Source organism: Pseudophryne corroboree, chromosome 5 (genome assembly GCF_028390025.1).
Source record: "Pseudophryne corroboree isolate aPseCor3 chromosome 5, aPseCor3.hap2, whole genome shotgun sequence".
Lineage (NCBI taxonomy): Eukaryota > Metazoa > Chordata > Amphibia > Anura > Myobatrachidae > Pseudophryne > Pseudophryne corroboree.
Genome location: NC_086448.1, coordinates 295,578,289 through 295,598,387, shown reverse-complemented (window position 1 = coordinate 295,598,387; position 20,099 = coordinate 295,578,289). Strand labels below are relative to the sequence as shown.

Here is a 20,099-nt window from a genome sequence, read left to right as displayed (position 1 = left end):
GGAGACTTTTGGGCCTAGTTTGGCTGATAGAGCAGAGTCTACATGCAAGATATGCCAGTGTTTTTGTATGGCATCATTAACTTTTCTCCATTCCTGACAGAAATTGCCGACAAATCGGATGGTTGTGTTGGCTTTTGTTGGGTTTGGAACTTTTTTGAAAATTATATCGTCTCTGTTGGTATTTTTGGCAAATGTCATAGCTTTCTTCACTGAGGTGTTGCTGTATCCCCTAGTTCTTAGTCTCTGGGCTAGCTCCAAACTTTGTGTCTCAAATTTCTTGTTGTCTGAGCAATTTCTGCGGAGACGGAGAAATTCCCCCTTGGGTATGTTTTCAATAGTAGGGGGAAAATGGGAGCTGGTTTGGTGTAGGAGTGTGTTGGTTGCTGTGGTTTTCCGATATAGACTTGTTGCCACCATTCCCTCTGAGTCTTTATAAATCGTAAGATCTAGGAATGGTAGTTCTTGCTGACTGATACTGTGGGTGAGGCGAATGTTCAGATCGTTTGTATTGAGATGTTCTATAAATTGGTGTAATAGTTGTAAATCGCCCTCCCATATCAGGAAGATGTCATCTATGTATCGATTCCACATAATGACATGTGATGTATACAAGTCATTGTCATCATTAAAGACAACCTCTTTTTCCCACCACCCAAGGAATATGTTGGCATATGTGGGCGCACAAGCGGCCCCCATGGTGGTGCCCCTTGTTTGAAGAAAAAACTTGTCATTAAATGTGAAGAAGTTGTAGTGTAATACAAAATGAAGCAGTTGAATGAGGAAAATATGGAATTCGTCCATTCCTTCTGTGTGTAGAAAGTATTCTACTGCTGCTATTCCATCTTTATGGCCTATGGAGGTATATAGTGCCTCAACGTCAAGTGACACTAGATATTGGTTATCCTCTAGTTTTATGTCATGTAGCTTCCTCAGAATATCAGTCGTGTCCTGGACGTATGAGGGGAGGTCTAGAACAAAGTGTCTTAAGTGCAGGTCTAGAAAGATACTCGCCTTTTCTGTCAGTCCCCCTATGCCGGACACTATTGGTCTCCCAGGTGGAGTCTGAATATTCTTGTGTACCTTCGGCAGTAAATAGTATGTGGGAACTTTTGGATTTTGTGTGTGTAGATAGTCAAATTCTTGTTTTGTGATTGTCCCTTGTGACAGTGCTTGATTTATTATATTGTAAAAAGTTCTACTATAATTTTGTAATGGATTCAGGAGCAATCTCTTATAGCATTCCGTAGTATGTAATTGTCGTTGAGCTTCTTTGATATAATCAGTTTTAGACCAGATTACGACATTGCCCCCTTTGTCCGATGGCTTTATGACAACATCTTGCCATGATCGTATTTCTCTCAGAGCCACTATTTCATGCCGTGTGAGATTGGATTGTCTGAAATGTTTGTTTTTGTTTTTATGAATTTGATCAAATTCATTGGCCACAAGTTTCATGAAGACCTGTACTTCTGGACATGTATTTTCTTGAGGGAAGTATGTAGATTTCTTCTTGCACATAGGTCTAGTAGAGAGTCTAGATTCCATATCTGCTGAGATGTTTTGTTCCTGTTCAAGTTCTTGTAGAGCACTAAGGGCTTCTTGTTCAGCCAGAGAAAGGTCCAGATGTGTTGATATTGTCTCTTCTACTCTTGATGAAGTTCTTGGGGTAGTGGGTGTTGTAGTTTCCATTATATCTGTATTTCTTTGTGCTTCAGGAGAGATATTTTCTGTATTGGCATATAGTTTGGTGAGAAGTAGTTTTCGACCAAATAGTTTGAGATCTTTCTCCCACTTGAACCTATCAAAATGATCTGTGGGGGAGAATGTCAGACCTCTACTAAGTACAGACTCTTGTGCTTGTGTAAGTTCATGTTCAGACAAATTGATGATCTTCAAAGTGGATTCCTCATTGGGATGAATTGGATTCACCATCGATCCTGTTGGGGTTGCCTCCTGTATGTGTTGCGAGTCATTGGGGGTGAGAAATCCCATTGCTGTGGACCCCTTCTTCCTCTTGCGCCCCCGCCTTGTCTTCCTCCTCGTTGTCTGCCTCTTCCTCCTCGGGGATCCCCTAAAAAAGGTGTAGAAGTTTGTGTATTGCTTGTTATTTCGTTCCTAGCGTTGGAGTGCTTCTCTGAAATATAATCGGAGGTGTCTTCTGCTCCAGATGTCTCAGTTTCTGATGAAGAGTATTGATCCGTGTGTCTAGGGGGACCTTTTCTCCAAGATGTTTTTTGCCACCTAAATATTTTGCCGGATGAAAAGTCCCGTTTGTCTCTTGCGTATTTGGTCTTTTTGCGTTCGATGATTGTTTGTTCATAGGTCTGTAGTTCTTGTTTGTTTTTTTCAAAACATCTTTGGAATTGGGAATCCTTTTCCCATGTCTCTAGTTTTTTACCGAGATCTTCGAGACCGTGTTCACACTCCTCTAATATAAGGTTGTTATGTTTTATCAGAATGTGCATAAGATCATTGGAGCATTTCAGGAGGGCATTCTCCCATTCCTTTTTTAGATTTTCACTGGCGAGGTCAAAGGTTGGGAACACTCTTGGGCGAAGGCCCCTGGGGGATATTTTGTTTTTAATGTAATTTTCCAGGGTAATAAGATCCCAATTGGTTCTGATTTGTTTCCTTAATAAGAGGTTTAAGCTCTGGAAATCTTCCTCCCAGCTGATGTGGGGTTCGTTGTCTGTTATTTCACTGGGAAAAATATCATCCAAATTATCCTTATTTTTTCGCCTTGTACTCAATTCCTGTTTCAGATTGAAGGTCATAATGGAATTTTTAATAAAAGAACTCCTAATATGTTAGATTATGGAAGAGTCGGATGGGTTTCCTAAGAGAAGGAAAGACCTATCCTGAGTAATATTGTGACCGTGCAGGTATTCCCGAGAAAACTGGAGAACCAGTTATAAGTCAATATTCAAGAAAGGGGTTTGTGGGAGCCGCACCGGTCTAGCAACAATTTTTGTAAGAAAAGCAATCTGAGTAATGTCCTCTGAGAAACTGAAATTTGTGTTATAGAATTGCTTCAGATTAAGGTAACTGTGCATATAGGAAGATATTATATCTTTCAAGGTGCACTAAATATAGTTACCATTCAGTGGTGCTCCCATGAGTCAAAAATATATTGAGAAAGATACCAAATAAGAGAAAATGGAAAAAGAAGTAGACTCTTGTTTGGGAGCACTCTAACTCAGAGGAACTAAGTTGTATACATGTCTTAGACTGGTAAAATCAGGATTTTAATAGATTCTTATTAAAATATATAGAATTATCGGAGTTCAAAATTTATTATATGTGATTCAAGACTATTGTGCAAAAATATCTATATCAATTTAGTAAATAATTAGCGAGAATTGCTATAGTATAATGTAAGCCGGAAAAGCTTAAGAATTCACAAAAAGGGGGGGGGGGAAACCTTCTAGTCTCAATGGTGTCTGTCAAATGAATATATGACCATCATTCTTACTGCAAAAATCCCAAATGGAAAAAGTAGTTGCAGGAAATTAAATCATGGGTCATATGAATCCGAGTACCTATCTGTGACTTAGAATTGGGCAGCAAAATTTATTTGCAGTACCAGAATGTTCCAAGGTGGTCTCCCATCCAAGTACTGGTCCGGCCCTCCACTGCTTAGCTTCCAAGATCGGAAGAGATTGGGCATCTCCAGTGGGGTATGTCCGCAATTTTTTAAGCTAGCCCTTTCATTTGTCACTTTATATTGGAAATGGAGTCGTTCATATTTTCAACAAGAAAAATGAAAGAAAGGGACAGACAATCATGTGACCGGCAGGCTCAAAAAGTGCAGATTGGATATGACAATTATATGGCAAGAAAGTATCAAGGCCATAAATATCCAATCAAAGTGAATCCTTCCTTATTGGTATTGTACTGTACACCAGTCAATTGTATATAGATAACAAAATCATTCTTGGTTGTGCTGTCTAAGTAAGACAGTCATAAGCATAAATTTATCACCAAGAAAGATCAGAGTAATTACTACAAAGAATCCTTTATAGTTAGTGGGTTAGCATCTGTGTTTTTCTCACAACCAAAGATCCACCATTGGTATACAAAATCTCTGAAATAAACAAAAAATGAGAACAAATATTGCAGTATCAGGGTGTTCCAAAGTGGTCCCCCATCCGAGTACCGACCCTGTCCACCACTATATAGCATTTATGCTCAGATGCAATTAAGCACCATTCGTGGGGTACATCCGCAATTAGATGCTTGTCACTGATTGGTATGATCACCTTCAATCATAGTTTTTGGAAAAAACATATGTTAAAAGGGCAGATAATAATTAGATAAGTATACCATCTATGCAGTTGGTTTATTACCACAGCATATAGCATATTTCCCTGCAAAAGAGTGTATGGTCAGAACACAACAGGTGTAAGCTTATAAGGCAAAACCATCATAAGTCATTCTATAATGAGCAACAAACACATATTGGTCCAAGCCTAAAAGACTTGGTAATGTAAGAATAATATTACCACTAACCAGAAATGTAGCAGAGAGCTTATTTGCTAATCACCCTAGATAAAGATTGTTAAATATGTAAAACATGACAGGTGCTATTATAATTGAACCAGACACTTGGTTAATTTCATACAATACCGATCTGTAGAATTTGGTATCCCAGGTTTTCTGGTGCAGGCAGTGGAAATGTGAACAACGGGATAGGTGCAGCTGATCCCCGCAGCTCCTGCCCGAAATCGAGCTCCAGCGGATGGGGGGAATATCGCTGCGTCCCGCCGTATTTCCCCGCTAGCGGGTTCCAGACACTAGGGGATAATTTATATGAGTGTCCGCCTCTCTTATGCCCGTAGTCGAGCTCCGGCGGGTGGGGATAGCCGCTAACTTCCGCGGCTTGTATGGTTGCCTAGTAACAGGCTGTGATGGTCCGGCTTCCAGGTCACGTGTGCGCACCACGTGACCATGTGGGTCCTGACGTACGTTTCGCTGATAGGCTTGATCACAGGACGTAAGTCGTCACTGTGGGTTTAGATTTTTAAAGGAGAGTCTGATTGCTGATAGGAGATTCAGATTTGATGGACAGTTTCCTCGATCTATCCAAATGGTTCATTTTTTCTATAGTGACGAAAGCCTTATTCATTAACTTCTTTTTAAAGAAAATGCAATTACATTGCAATTCCATTATTAGATGTTGCTGCTAAAGCATTTGTTATGCATAAAGCTGTCCCATAATTGGGTATATAATAAGAATGTGTAATTAACAGGAATTAAAGGCGGGGGAGTAATAATAATTAATTAATAATTAATAAAGATAAATAATAAAAAATTTATATTAAAAATTAAAAAAATATATATAAAAAAATAATAATTAATAAATAAAAATAATAAATAAATAAAAATAATAATAATAAAAAATGATGAAAAATAGATAAAAATAAAATAAAAATATGTATAAATAAGAATAAAAATAATAATTAATAATGAATTATAAATTAATGAAGAAAGGGGGAGGGGCAGTGGAAAGGCGTTACTTTTGTATGTGGAGAATCTTTTATGTGCATTGTATATAGATGGTGCAAGTAATACTAGTACAGTGGAGATAGCAAGAATATGTGAAAGTTGTATGGTAAATTACCTAAAGTGGGGAATTACTCCTGGGGCCCTTGGGCAACTGCCCATTGAGCGCATATGAAAAGATGGCCCTGACCACCTTATCCCTTTAATTCTGGACACATTAATTACAAAGCTTCTGTGGCTGATTAAAACCAGGTGAAATGGAGTCTTGAAGTCAGCAAGCCACAGAACCAGTGTAATTAATATGTGTCCAGAATTAAAGGGATGAGGTGGTAACCCTAGGCTGCAGGCGGAAATGGAGGAATCCTACATACATTCAGGGGATACTTAATATTTGTGGCTACATAGCCGCAAATATACAATGATACATTGCCCATTTTAGACTGCACATTAGTAGAATTTACTGATTAGTTCAGTGGACACTTTCCTAATTATTTCTATGTTCAATACCACTGACTATAAGGAACAAGGACTTGTGGGTTTATTTTATTGAGGATTATGTATTTTCATATGTGCTGTGTTTGAGTTTATATTATTTTTCATTTTATTTATTTATGTGTAATTTCTTTATGTTATAGGTAAATATATGCTATTTTTATGAGATTTTGAGATATGAGATTTACTCAACAGCATTGTCTGGTTTCTTTTTGTTATTCATTCCATTTGCGCTCACTGGGTGGATTTCAAATGTTTGAAAAGTCGGTTGGGTGTCTGTTTTTTCCTGTCTATTAGATAGGAAAAAACAGACACCCAACTGACTTTTCAAACATTTAAATCTCCCCCACGGAGTCTGATTCAGATGTGGTTGGAGTTGCTCTCACTGTTGCTTCCTTGGAAGCAAGATGTGCTAGAACTCTGGTATTTGCCCCATGTCTCTTCCTCCCTCCCACCCTCTCTCCCTCTCTCTGTCCCAGGTCTCTCTCTCTCTCTCTACCCCAGATCTCTCTCTCTCCCTCTGCCCCAGGTCTCTCTCTCTCTGCCTCTTTCTCTCTCTACCCCAGTCCTCTCTCTCTCCCTGACCCAGGTCTCCCTCTCTCTCTCTCTCTGCCTCAGGTTTCTCCCACTGTGCCACGTCTTTATCTCTGCCTCAGGTTTTTCCATCTCTCTGCCTCAATTTTTGCTCTCTTTCTGCCCAAGGCGCCATCAACCCTAGTAACGCCCCTGAAAAATGAAAACTACATGCAGGGTGATTTATACAAACTGTGAACTTGAATAATGGTAACAGCCAGAGCAGGAACTTAAAACAGGTTAGTAGACTAGGACAGAGAAATTCGGATAGTGAGAACAAAGACCCTAATGCAACACAATGGGAATGCCAAAGCAATCACTTTACGTTTGAATTTGGCCTCCAGCCTCACTACTGCATATGCACAGACATTAGATTGTGCATGTGCCAGTGGACAGGACTGGGAAACTTTTGTGGAATGTAGCCCATAGGCAACAACAGCTAATGCCATCTAAATGCATCAGCTACCAGGGACAAACTCCAGAATGCATCGCATTCCAGAACTTGCTAAATATGACATTTTAGCGGCCCAGTAGAAACTTATGGGGACAGCTGTTGTTATTGAAAATGAGGACCTGTAGCAGATATCAGAGACATCTGCTGTGGTCCCATGCACATTTATAAAATACCCCATAGAGATGGTGGGAATATAAATCAGAGAAGCAGGAGCAGATGACTTAACAAGGGAAGTAGATTAACTGGTACAAGTAGTGTGTAAAAGTCCAAAATCCACAAGAGCAGCACCTCTGGTAAAACAGTGGTACTGCACAATTAATTAAATATATAAAATAGTTCTAATACCCTTGTTTTAATTAATCATTGCAGTCAACCAGCCTGTACAGTATGTTTATTACTGTGCATGTGCCGCCAGGCAGTCAGTATGTACAATCAAAATCATCACTCTCTCGACATCACAGGAAAGGTGGTGGTAGTGGTGTGTGTGGTGGTGGTGGTGGGGGGGGGGAGGGTGTAGGCATAGGATTGCTCCTTCACACTGTTCTTGCTGGAACTGTTCTTTATTTTTTTTGCATAATTTTTATTCGTGGGATGACAAAAACAGACAAAAACCAACAGACAGTGGTTATAGCATAGTACATTGCAAATACAGCTTAATAGTTCGTAATTATAAAGATGACCAAAAAAACAGTGATCCATTTTTGACCCATAGAATGGGTAGTATAAAACAGAGAGAATGGCAGTCAGCAGAAAAGCTAACCGATTGAGAAGTAAAAGTAGAAAGAGGTCGAGAAGAAAGAAAGACAGAGAAGAAGAGAGAGAAAGAGAGAGATAGACAAAATAAGGTGGGATAGAGTCCCCGGGAGGGTTCCATCAAATATAGCGCGGGGCATCACTAATTAAAAGGTGAAGGGGCATGTTGGGTAATCAACCATGAGCTCCATATTTTTTATCTAATGACTTAGAGGAGCAATTTATAATGCTAGTCATGTAGTCCATGCGGTAAACGTACCAGATACGGGCAATTATAGATTGCATGGAAGGCGGGATAGGGTTTTTCCAATCTGCAGCTAATTGACATGTCATTGCAGAGGCTATGTGACGCAACAGTTTCTTTTGAAATTTTGTCAGCGTTGGCAGGTTTAAGGGGAGAAGAATGTATTTAGGGCAAAAGGAATAGGAGTCTGCAATAAGCTGGAAATAAAATGAATCACCTCCCTCCATATATTTACAATTTTAGGGCATGACCGCCATATGTGTAGAAAAGAGCCCTCTGCTCCACATCCTCTCCAACACCTATCCGATGTATCCGGGTAGATTTTGCTCAAACGAGATGGTACATAATACCATCTATATAATAATTTATAAACATTCTTCTTGATTCTAACGCAGATGGAGCTAGATGCCGCGTTACCCCAGGCTTCAGCCCATTCCTCGTCATCTAAGGCCGAGCCTAGGTCCAGTTCCCATGCTTTCTCGTGAGGATCACGCTGAGAGGAAGTTTCCCCAATGAGAGTAGTATATAAAAGGGAGATTAGGCCCTTGGTTGAGTGATGTCTGAAACATATAGTCTCGAACATGGTCAGGGGTCTGCTAGAGAGGACGTGGCTCAGTGAGGAATGAAAGTGTCTGAGTTGTAAAAATTGATAAAAATACCTGGAGGGAATATCAGTACTTTCTTGAATCTGAGAAAATTGAGGAAAGCTAGTGTCCCTGGTGATATCATTCAGATATAAGATGCCTCTATCCTGCCAAGGAGCAAACAATGATTTATTTGTACCAGGAGGGAATGCAGGGTTGTGTAATATTGGGATGATAGGGGATGGAGCTGGGGCCAAGCCGTATTTCCTATTGGCAAAGTCCCAAACCATCAGTGAGCGGGAAACTACGGGGTGGGATGCTACATTTCTAGGACGGCAGGGTTTCGGAAGCCAGAGAAGGGAAGAGAAAGTAGAGAGACCCAGTTCGGCAGCTTCTATAGATACCCAGACCCTTCGAGATTCAGGGTTGCACCATTGTACGAAAGCTGCGTGGCTAAATAATATCTATTAAAGTCTGGGATGCCTAGGCCGCCACTGCTGGAACTGTTCTTATGTGGTAGCAGTAGGTATTATTTTCCAGGAAGTGCTGGTCAACTAAAGGTACATTATCACCCAAAAAGCATGCAGAGTTTAAACCAGGAAGTATTTCCCTATTCCCCTATATCTGGGTGATCATACCTTATTGTTTTGTCTTGTACTGATTTCTAGCATACATCCTGGAGCTGAACACCGCAGTAGAGAAACTTCTCTTGAAAATGGAGGAACAAGTGGCCTTTCTGTGGATTCAAAAGACTGAGCAAGAGGTTATGGGGTACATTTACTAAGCAGTGATAAGAGCGGAGAAGTGAGCCAGTGGAGAAGTTGCCCATGGCAACCAATCAGCACTGAAGTAACATCTATAATTTGCATACTATAAAATGATATACAGCTGCTGAAATTTCTCTACTGGCTCACTTCTCCGCACTTATTACTGCTTAGTAAATGTACCCCTATATCTCCTATTGAGCAGGACAGGATTGTTAATTGTTCACAAATATATGTGGAAATGTCTGCAATGCTGCTGACTCTTCCTGTCTGTGCCAGCCAACTGCATGTTGGAAGTAGGTTTAGTTACTTCCTCACAGACAGGTGGACTGTCATTTCTCCATGTGGTTGTGGGTGCTGGGCTGCACCCCATGGTACTTATTAGTTGAAAGGGTTTAGGTTATGTGGGTTTTACAATAAAAGTAAATTTTGCCTGGATGATTGCATACCCTTCAAAGGTACCTGATATGCTATAGCTGTTAAAAAGGGCCACCTCAAGGCAGATCGAACAGTTGGTGCGTAAAAGGTAAACATTAACCCAGTATAATAATGGGATCCATTCAATTTGCCGGCTGTCGGGATCTCGGCAGTCAGGATACTGACGCCGGAATCCTGACAGCTGGCAATGCCACCAGCTGGAATCCTGGCGAAACAGGACTTTTCCCACTCGTGGGTATCCACGACACAAATAGTGTAGATCCTGTGACGAGCGCAGTGAGCCACTGGGCCTGCAGCAATTAGAGCGCAGTGAGCCCGCAAGGGGATTCTTTGCGCTTGGCACGCTGCCGGCATTCTGGCAGGTAAGATGTCGCTGTCGGGATATGGACAGCCAGCATCCTGCCCGCCGGTAAATCGTATGTATTCCATAATAACCAATTTCTGTGACCGGACAGTTCCATAAGAAAGCTCTTGCCGCCCTCGCGTCCCGTTCCCAGTCACAGAATGGAATTTTAGGTCACACGGGTCCTGGCCACATAGGGGATTCACGCTTACAGTCAGTAACTGCCTGTTACTGACTCCAGCCACTGCGCAGTGGGCGGGTACTACGCTACCACCACCAGACTCCTAACCTGCCGTGGCATCTGGAACCACGGTTCTGCTCTGTTTGCGTCGACGCGCTGTCTTACCACACCTGTGTGGTGTTGACGAATCCCCACTAGTCGTTTGACTAGGCCTCTACCCGGTAGCTAGCTGGAGGCGGAGCTTGGAGACGCTGGGTGCACCCTGGACAGCCGGAAAACGGAGCTAGGTTTTGCCTAGCCCTGCAGATCACAAGATGAAGTGGTCATCTTGAGGCAGATGATGTTTATTTGCCCAAAATAGTTCTGAAAAGAATTCAGCAATAAAGTAGATGTTTACAGCAGTACGGGTGGTGTAATGGTTAGCATTACTGCCTCACAGCACTAAGGTCATGGGTTCAATTCCCACCATGGCCCTAACTGTGTGGAGTTTGTATATTCTCCTTGTACTCACGTGGGTTTCCTCCCACAATCCAAAAATATACTAGTAGGTTAATTGGCTCCCAACAAAATTAACCCTAGGGTGAATGTGTGTGTGTGTACATGCGGTCGAGAATATAGATTGTAAGCTCCACTGGGGCAGGGACTGATGTGAATGGCTAATTCTCTGTAAAGCGCTGTGGAATATGTGTGCGCTATATAAATAACTGGTAATAATGACAGATGTCTATTGAAGAAATAGATGAGTTGCAGAGAAAGGGGAAGCTGAGGAGCAGGGAATTCTGCTGTACTGTATGTATTTATATTAATATGTAATAAACATAACAATTGTGCAGCATGCTTTCTGAGCACTATTTGACATTAATTGGTGGTGTATTTTTTTATTTTCTGGGTGTCTTTTGTTTTAGCATCTGTTAAATGCAGGCATGTTCAGCTAAACATCCATAGGATGTACGATTATACCACAATAATTACAGTATACACACTTAGGGGTACATTTACTAAGCAGTGATAAGAGCAGAGAAGTGAGCCAGTGGAGAAGTTGCCCGTGGCAACCAATCAGCACTGAAGTAACATCTATCATTTGCATACTATAAAATGATACAGAGCAGCTGATTGGTTGATGGAGAAATTTCTCCACTGGCTCACTTCTCCATTCTTATCACTGCTTAGTAAATGTACCCCTTAGAACCTTATTCAGTACCAGTTGCAGTTTTATTAATGTAGCAAAACTGGAACTGCTAGCACTCGCATACGGGGGACCGCCGAGCACAGGGCAAGGCTGCCCAGCATGCTAATTGCCATCAGCAATGCGATCGCAATTCAATAGCGATCGCATCGCAGACCCTGCAAAACAAGAGAAGCTCCGTGGCTGCGCAGCCTGGCTGCGAAGGCAGGCACGCTGCAGCCATGTTTTTTTTTACAGCAGCTGTGTGTGACATCACGCGGCCGCCCCACGAAAATGGCCCATCGACACGTTCCTGCAACGCTGTATCGTCGCCCCTGGCGGCCCCAAGTACGCCTCTGCCTGTCAATCAGGCAGGGGAGATCGCATCACTGCAAGGCGATCACATCTCCCAGGCCACACACGTGCAGAACGGCCCTACACATGCGCACTGGACTGAAAATTGGCCAGATACGATTGTATCGCAGTAGCGACTTCTACTGAATAAGGCTCTTCATTTGCATTGTTTTATTACTACAATTATACATCACACAGCCAATGGCCAACCCACTATTTGCACATACCCTTTTATTTTCTGTAATGGAATAGTTAATTATTGTATTAATTAAAATCATTTTGACATTCTAAACGAGAAGATAATAGGATTTTAATTACCTACCGGTAAATCCTTGTCTCGTAGTCCGTAGAGGATGCTGGGGTCCATTTAAGTACCATGGGGTACTGACGGTTCCGCAGGAGCCTTCGGCACTTTATGACTTTTCAACAGTGTGAACTGGCTCCTCCCTCTATGCCCCTCCTCCAGACCTCAGTATAGGAACTGTGCCCGAGGAGACGGACAACTTCGAGAGAAGAATTTACATTAAACTAGTGGCGAGATTCACACCAGCTCACACCATACAAAACATGCCGCCTAACATGGCTTTCAAGATAAAAACAAAAAGTCTTGGAAATATTCACTGCGCTATTTATCGAATGATTTTAAATAGATAACGTTCTCTTTCCTCAATTGAGTAATGCTAATGTTCCAAAATAACTGTGTAATCATCCAAGTGTAAAATCCAAGAAATTTATTAAAAAACAATAAAAGTTAAAAAGCGTCCTGGCTTAAGGACAGAAATCAAAGATAACCCATGCTAACGTGCATGCATAACGCAACAGCAACAGCTGTGAACATCTTAACACATGAGAACCTGTGTAAAAAGATAAAATGTAATTCTGCAGGAAAAATGAGCACTGGGCGGGTGCCCAGCATCCTCTACGGACTACGAGAAAAGGATTTACCGGTAGGTAATTAAAATTCTATTTTCTCTTACGTCCTAGAGGATGCTGGGGTCCATTTTAGCACCATGGGGATGTACCAAAGCTCCCAGTATGGGCGGGAAAGTGCTAATGTTCCTGTAGAACTGACTGACCAAACTGAAGGTCGTCAGCAGCCAAGGTGTCAAACCTGTAAAACTTAGCAAACGTGTTTGCCCCTGACCAAGTAGCTGCTCGGCAAATTTGCAACGCCGAGACACCCCGGGCAGCCGCCCAGGAAGAACCCACTTTCCTTGTAGAGTGGGCCTTTACCGAACTCGGTAACGGCAATCCTGCCGTGGAATAAGTATGCTGAATGAGTGTGCTGAATGGTACCTCCGATCCAGCGCGCAATAGTCTGCCTAGAAGCAGGACCCCCAATCTTGTTGGGGTCATAGAGGACAAACAAAGATTCTATATTCCTTATCCGAGCCGTTCTTGCCACATAAGTCCTCAATGCTCTGATGACATTCAAGGACTTTTGAAACGGCTGAGGTGTCAGAAGCCACTGGCACCACCACAGGTTGGTTGATATGGAAATAAGACACAACCTTTGGAAGAAAATGCTGACGTGTCCGCAGTTCAGCTCTATCTTCATGAAAAATCAAATAAGGACTCTTGTGTGACAGAGCCCCTAATTCACTGCCTGAGGCCAAGGCCAACAGCATGACCACTTTCCAAGTGAGAAACTTCAACTCTACCTCTTGTAGAGGCTCAAACCAGTCCAATTTAAGGAACTGCAACACCACATTAAGATCCCATGGCGCTGCAGGAGGCACAAAGGGAGGTTGGATGCGCAGAACCCCCTTCACGAACGTCTGAACCTCAGGAAGGGAAGCCAACTGCTTCTGAAAGAAAATGGACAAGGCCGAAATTTGGACCTTGATAGACCCTAATCTCAAGCCAGCATCCACACCCGCCTGTAGAAATAGGAGAAGACGTCCTAATTTAAACTCCACCGCAGGAGACTTCTTGGATTCACACCAAGATACATATTTTCTCCAAATACGATGGTAATGTTTGGACATTACCCCTTTCCTGGCCAGAATAAGTGTGGGAATGACTTCATTGGGAATACCCTTATGGGCTAGGATCTGGCGCTCAACAGCCATGCCGTCAAACGCAGCCACGGTAAGTCTTGATAAACAAACGGCCCCTGCTGAAGCAGGTCCTCGTGAAGAGGAAGAGGCTGTGGATCTTCCAGTAATAACTCCTGAAAATCTGGATACCAAGCCCTCCTTGGCCAGTCTGGAGCAATGAGAATTGCTCGAACCCTTGTTCTTCTGATGATCTTGAGAACTTTTGGTATTAGTGGAAGTGGAGGGAACAGATACACCGACTGAAACACCCACTGGGTCACCAGTGCATCCACTGCTATTGCTTGTGGGTCTCTTGACCTGGAACAATATTTCTGAAGCTTCTTGTTGAGACGTGATGCCATCATATCTACTTGAGGAACGCCCCAACGATCTGCTACCTCTGCAAAGACTTCTGGGTGGAGGCCCCATTCTCCTGGATGGAGATCCTGTCTGCTGAGGAAGTCTGCTTCCCAGTTGTCCACTCCCGGAATGAAAATTGCCGATAGAGCTTTTGCATGTCTTTCTGCCCAGAGGAGTATCTTTGTCATCTCTGCCATTGCCGCTCTGCTTTTTGTTCCGCCCTGGCGCTTTATGTAAGCTACTGCCGTTACATTGTCTGACTGGATATGTATGGGACGACCTTGAAGAAGGTGTGCCGCTTGATGAAGGCTGTTGTACACAGCTCTCAATTACAGAATGTTTATGTGAAGGAGTACTTCTTGACTTGACCTTTGTCCTTGGAAGCTTTTCCCTTGCGTGACTGCTCCCCAACCTCGGAGGCTTGCATCTGTGGTCACCAGGATCCAAGTCTGAATCCCAAACCTGTGTCCCTCCAGGAGGTGATAACTTTGAAGCCACCACAAGAGTGAAATTCTGGCTTTTGTTGACAGGATTATCCTCCGGTGCATGTGTAGGTGTGATCCAGACCACTTGTCCAGTAGGTCCCATTGGAACACCCTGGCATTTAATCGGCCAAATTGTAGAGCCTCGTAGGCCGCTACCATCTTCCCCAGCAGGCGGATGCACTGATGAATCGATACGCGTGCTGGTTTTAAAACTTGTTTGACCATCCTCTGGATCTCCAGAGCCTTTTCCACCGGTAGGAATACTTTCTGTGCTTCCGTGTCCAATATCATTCCCAGAAATGATAACCTCCTTGTGGGCTCCAATTGTGATTTTGGAAGGTTTATGATCCAACCGTGCTGTTGAAGCACCGTCAGGGAAAGTGCAATGTTCACTAGTTTCTCCCTGGATCTCGCTTTTATGAGGAGATCGTCCAAGTATGGGATGACTTTGACTCCTTTCTTGTGAAGAAGAACCATCATCTCCGCCATCACCTTGGTGAATATTCTTGGAGCCGTGGAGAGCCCGAAAGGCAATGTTTGGAACTGGTAGTGGCAGTCCAGCACTGCAAACCTCAGGTATGCCTGATGCGGTGGGTAGATGGGAACATGTAAATAAGCATCTTTGATGTCCATCGATACCAGAAATTCCTTTTCCTCCAAGCTAGAGATCACCGCTCTCAGGGATTCCATCTTGGATTTGAACCTTTTCAAATAAAGGTTCAGAGTCTTTAGGTTTAAAATCGGTCTGACCGAGCCATCCGGTTTCGGCACTACAAACAGGCTTGAGTAAAACCTTTTTTCCTGTTGTGACACAGGAACTAAGGAAATTACGTTGTCTTGACATGATTTCTGTATTGCGTTCAGCACTTTTGCTCTGTCCTGAACAGAAGCTGGTAAGGCTGATTTGAAAAATCGGCATGGTGGAAGGTCCTGAAATTCCAATTTGTACCCTTGGGATACTATCTGCAATACCCAAGGATCCAGATCTGAGTGAACCCAGACCTGGCTGAAAGACAGTAGACGTGCCCCCACCCGATCGTACTCCTGCAGGGGAGCCCCAGCGTCATGCTGAGGTTTTAGCAGAAGTAGCTGTTGACTTCTGCTCCTGCGAGCCTGATGGTGTTGTAGATTTTTTACTTCTTCCTCGACCTCTTCCTGCGAAGAAGGGGGTACCCTTTGCCTTTTTGGACTTGTTGGGCCGAAAGGATTGCATCGTATGAGAATTAAATCCTTTCCTAGGTGGAGCAGCTGCAGAAGGCAGAAATGCTGACTTGCCTGATGTAGTTGTTGAAATCATGGCATCCAGCTTGTCTCTAAAGAGGGCTTCTCCATTGTAAGGAAGCGCCTCAATATTCTTTTTTGATTCCGCATCAGCATTTAATTGGCGGATCCACAGTGAAATCGCCATAGCGGAGGATCTTGAACTCAGCAACCCAATATCCTTCATAGCTTCAACTAAGTAACCTGCAGCATCTATGATATGGCCGAGAGTTAGGACTATTTCATCCCTGTCAACTGTGTCTATGTTAACAAGCAAGTTGTCAGACCATTTTTCCACAGCGTTACCTACCACACACAAGCAATGGTGGGCCTGAGCACCGTTCCGTTAGCTGTATATATGGATTTTAGGGTTGTTTCTAATTTACGGTCAGCTGGATCTTTTAGTGAGGCTGAACCAGGGCCAGGCAAAACTATTTTCTTAGACAGCCGAGAAACTGAGGTGTCTATCATTGGGGGTGTCTCCCATTTGTGCCTGTCTTCCTCAGGGAAAGGGTACGCTACACGTATCCTTCTGGGAAGGGTAAATTTCTTCTCTGGGTTAGCCCAGGACTCTTCAAAGGACGCATTCAAATCCTTTGAAGGAGGAAAAGTCACAACCTGCTTTTTATTTAATTTAAAATAATTATTTTCCTCAGGGACCAGTGTTGTTTCAGGAAACTCCAACACTTCCTTTATAGCAACTATCATACATTGTATGCTTTTGGCTAATTTGGGGTCTACCCCTCTCAAATCCCCAGTGTCGACGTCAGAGTCGGAATTTGTGTATGTGTCCCATTGCATTATCTGGGCCAGATAACTTTTCTGGGAACTGGATGGGACCCGATTGGATGATATGGAGGGGTCAGTAAACTGTGCATCCTCCACAGACTGCCTCCAATATTTAGTCTGAATCTGTTCAGACTCAGAGAATTTCTTTGCAAGCATTGACATATTCTTTTGCAACATTCTCACCCACTCCGGTTCCTTCTGAGAGGGAAGGGCCACCACATTACCCTCTTGTGTATCTAAAATGGGTTCTTCCTGGGAAGAACCCTCCCCGATGTCTGACATGTTACACACACACACACACACACACACACACACACACACACACACACACACACACACACACACACACACCCCCATCACACAGGGGAGCTATTGGGGACAGACCCACACTAAAGTCTGTCAGAGAGACACAGAGGGAGTTGCCAGTCCACACACTGCGCCTTATTGTGAATTGTGGAAATATTACCCACTTACAGCGCATATACCAATAATAGGCCCACAGACCTAATTATAATGAACACTCTCTGCCCCTTCTATAACACCCTGTACTTGTATCAGCATTGTCATGGGGAGAAACAGCGTTCAGGAGCTTCACACTGGAGATTCTGCAGGAGAAAATGGCACCCAGTGAGTGTTCTGGCAAGTCTGAGGAGAAGCCCCGCCCTTCAGCCTCAGCAATGTAATATTTATACTGGCTGGGGATGGCACATCAGCGGCTGTACATGTATGTACCCTTTTTGCCAGTGAGAGTAAGGTTTTAAAACATGCCCTCAGAGTGTGCCCCCCCCCCACGCTCTGCACCCTTCTGCTGAGAGACATGGCGCGTGCTGCGCGTGTACCTGTATGCCGCCAACGATGACCGGAGGATCCCCTCTCTGCAGGACTCCGGTAATATGCTCACCAGCCTTCTGACTTTTGGCTCTGTTAGGGGGTGGCGGCAGTGCTGTGGGAGTGAACGCTGGCCAGGCTTGGGCTGTGTTCAGTACCCTTCAGGAGCTAATGGTGTCCTGTCAGTGGAAGCAGAACCATTAACTAATTGAGAAGTTGGTTCCTATTTCCCCCCCTAAGTCCCATGAAGCAGGGAAGCTGTTGCCAGCAGCTTCCCTGTAAAATAAAAAACCTAAGAAAGTATTTTTCCAGCAAAGCTCTGTAGAGCTCAACTACTGTGCATCCAGTCTCCTGGGCACATTTTCTAAACTGAGCTCTGGAGGAGGGGCATAGAGGGAGGAGCCAGTTCACACTGTTGAAAAGTCTTAAAGTGCCGAAGGCTCCTGCGGAACCGTCTATACTCCATGGTACTAAAATGGACCCCAGCATCCTCTAGGACGTAAGATAAAAGATATTAGTTACATAAAATGCATCATTTCTATGAGCCTTACTTGCAAAACCTGCTACAATATTTTATTGCTGTATCTTGTATTGTGCCATTCAAGCAGACTAAAATTCTGGAAACCATTCTAACTAATGAGTTTACATCTTACATCAAGGTTCATTATGAACTTTTAAAGAAATTAACACTGCTTCAGGCTTGGAGTGGACAATTCCACTTACAGCTATCTTCATAGTTACCCAATGAAAGTTAAGTCAGATTCCTGCCCTCGTTATAAAGAACCTTTCTACCTAAGTTAATCACATAGTTTTTGCCTGTCAACAGCAATCAGTAAGGAAGTTGATGTTATTGATTTTCTCTTTTAAACTATTTGGATTGTGTGAATTTCCACGTCAGTAGAACATATGCCTGCAGCAGATCACTCACAAGTGCTCAGTAGCTCTTTACACTCCATCTACTGTATATACCAGTCTCACATTGCATTTACAGACATGTACCCAGCATCAACTATGCATACACATATTCTGCATATGTCCCAATATAGACATATTGGTCCCATGCTTGATTGGTTCAAATGATTCCCTATTTTGTCTTAACTATTTTCCATTCTAATTATCCATGCCAGCTATGCAGGGGCACGTTAAGAGAGGAGGAAGCCCGTGTGCAGCCTCCTTTGCTCGGGCCCCCTCCTTTCTGCTGGCAGCGCTGGAGAGTCTGCGCACTAGAGGGCTTGTGCAGATCACCGGGAAAATGGCACGGCTGGCATTTTTCCTGTAAATTGTCTACTGAGTGTGCGCATAACACCGTGAAAATGTCCGTTGCGCCATTTTCCCGGTAATTCCACAATGCTGCTGACATTGGCGGGGGACTCCGTAGGGATAAGTATTCAAAACATGGGTGCAGCGTGTGCGGTGGGGGCCCTCTCTGGACTCAGGGGCCTGTGTGCACCGCACACACTGCACCCAGTAGAGATACGCTAGTGCAGCTATGATTTTGTGAAAATCAGTTCTGTTGAAGCTGGAGAGCACTACTATGCATACTCCATATTGGCTCCTTCAGGGAAGCTTCAAACCCTAACCAAGATGGCCACCGACCTTATTCTGCGCACATGCGGTGCCACCTTGGCACAGTGTTAGAGCGCCACAGTGAGAGATGTATGTCTTCCACTGCACTCCCATTATGCGCAACACTAGAGATGCTGATACCGCTAGTATCCTGCACCGCTACTCACATACAGTCAGCGGCTGGTGACCTGTATGCTCAGCTTACACTCCACTCCATGCAAAGAGTCTGTGTATGCATAACTGAGTACGACCATGGAATTCACATTACCGCTCAATAAACCACCTTCACATGGTCAACTGTACGTGGGTCTCTCCCGTCTCTGTAATGTACCTCATAAATGCTAGCTAAAAGCTGGTTACTGTAGGCTACTTCTCTCTTTAGAAGGTTTGAAACATCAGGCTGAGCATTTGTTGCACTTTCTCCTGTAGCTATTCTGGGAGACAGAATAGAGTCATATCTACACTGCCATAAATATGTTTCATATGGAGTACATTACTTAACAGAGTTTCTTCTGGAGTATACTCATCACCACCAGTAACACTGCCATGTGGGGCCCAACACGGTTCTACACTAAATCCCATGCTTATTGCAGTACACATGCTACCACTGGGGATAATAATCAGACGCCATGGCCTGGTATACCACTGCTATGCAGATGACACACAACTATACCTGTCATTTGCTCCAGGTACTGAGAAACCAATAGCAACCCTAAATGGCTGTCTGGGATGGATGAGTGCCAGTTGACTGTAACTTAACCCTGATAAAACAGAGGTCCTCATGATAACTTACAGGACAAGACTGCAGCATAGCCAACCAACAGGACTTATGTTTAGGGGATCAGAATTACAAAACACTGAACATGTGCAGAATATTGGTGTTGTCCTGGATAGTGGCTTGACACTTAAAAATCAGGTATCAGCC

The 20,099-nt window shown here is 43.5% G+C and overlaps 1 pseudogene; it reads right to left on the bottom strand.

The window, feature by feature from the left end:
• Nucleotides 1–3,571: 3,571 nt before the first annotated feature.
• Nucleotides 3,572–3,691, bottom strand: LOC134931424 (5S ribosomal RNA; annotated as a pseudogene).
• Nucleotides 3,692–20,099: the final 16,408 nt, after the last annotated feature.